Source organism: Diachasma alloeum, unplaced genomic scaffold (genome assembly GCF_001412515.2).
Source record: "Diachasma alloeum isolate Michigan unplaced genomic scaffold, Dall2.0 Dall_scaffold_00730, whole genome shotgun sequence".
Classification (NCBI taxonomy): Eukaryota; Metazoa; Arthropoda; class Insecta; order Hymenoptera; family Braconidae; genus Diachasma; species Diachasma alloeum.
Genome location: NW_021680861.1, coordinates 92,548 through 94,051, shown reverse-complemented (window position 1 = coordinate 94,051; position 1,504 = coordinate 92,548).

Genomic DNA, 1,504 nt, shown 5'->3' with positions numbered 1-1,504 from the left:
AACTCGTGAATAACGCGCTGTGCGTCCAAAAACGTACTACACAAAGTTGTAGAGATCAAAATTCTACACAAAAAATGTTGAGGGCACTTTACCCCCATTCGCAACCGTTCATTCCCCATAGCCGCGTGAAGATCAGATGGGAAAAAAAAATGTTTTCCATTAAAAAAATTGAAGTTGATGAATTTTTTTTTTTGTAATTCGAAATATCAGTGTTTTTTTTTTCAATAGCTTGTTTATTTATTCAGAGCGAATCTAATATATGTTGCTATTTATATCTTGACATTGAATCAATNGTGGGGAAGTTATGTTGAGAGTCAATCTAGAACCCTTAAGAGTAAGTCACTTATACTAACTCACTCAAGATAATCCTTAGACTACCTCAAGAAAAGAATGGAAGTGACATTGTAGTTATCGTTTGACAGGGTAGCCTCAAAAAAGAAAAATTGAATTGAGGTGGAATCTTAATAGCTAAAATCTTATGCTTGGAAGTGTAGAGACATGAAACTGGAAACAGGAGACTGTGCATTTAATTGTATTGAACAAATATACATCTCCAAAATGGAGAATCAAAAAACCATACGCTGGAAAATGAAAGAGAAAGGATGTGTGTCGAATTGAGCGCATGAGCATGGGCCTATCCGTAGGGAAATCAGGCAGTTTCGATCATCACGCGTACCGGAAACGATGAATTGGTTCCTTCCCCTGAATATTACACAGGAGCGATTAGGCCCGACGTCTCACTCAAAGAGCTTGACTCCCAGCAATGGGACCTTACGATTGATGGGCATTTGACCGCATCCTGAATTTCGGGCAAACCGTCAGGGTTTGCAATATATAATCGTCTTTCTTTTCATCAACTTTGATATTTTATACACTGTGATCGCTCCTACAGTTTTTATGTCTGGCTTTTACTGACTTATCCTTATACTCAGCCTTACATTTGGCTGTCATGTGACCCTCTACGATTGAGCCTGGCTGCGAAGATAGTGCAATTGTACGCGAAAAATGAAAAACGAGTCAAGGAGGGTTTTTTTCGTCACTGAGGCAGAGATAATAGGGGAGATTGCTCAGGCTTATGGGAACCAGAGATAATAGGGGAGATTGCTCAGGCTTATGGGAACTGTTCGATCAGAGTTTCATAGCGGTGGCGCGCATGAACTAATCGAGAGGCCGCCTCTGTGGGTAAAGAAATTTTCATCTATTACCATGGAAACAGTCGATAACAGGGATGCGTTCCCAATCTTAAATCCAACATGAAACCTCCTTTGCATTCACTCATCCGCTTGATTATCCCATTTTCGTTCATACAACTTCTTATTGTCTTAATTTGTAAATTAGTTGATCATAAAGGAGAGGGAGAGAAGGAATTATGAAGTCTTGAGCGAAAGAGGATCATTTATTTGAATTTCTATACAACTAGATCTTTAATAAAAAAAAAAATACGAGCAATTCATCTTATTCACATTTATTACATATTTTGTCAGTGATACAAAGGTAATGAATG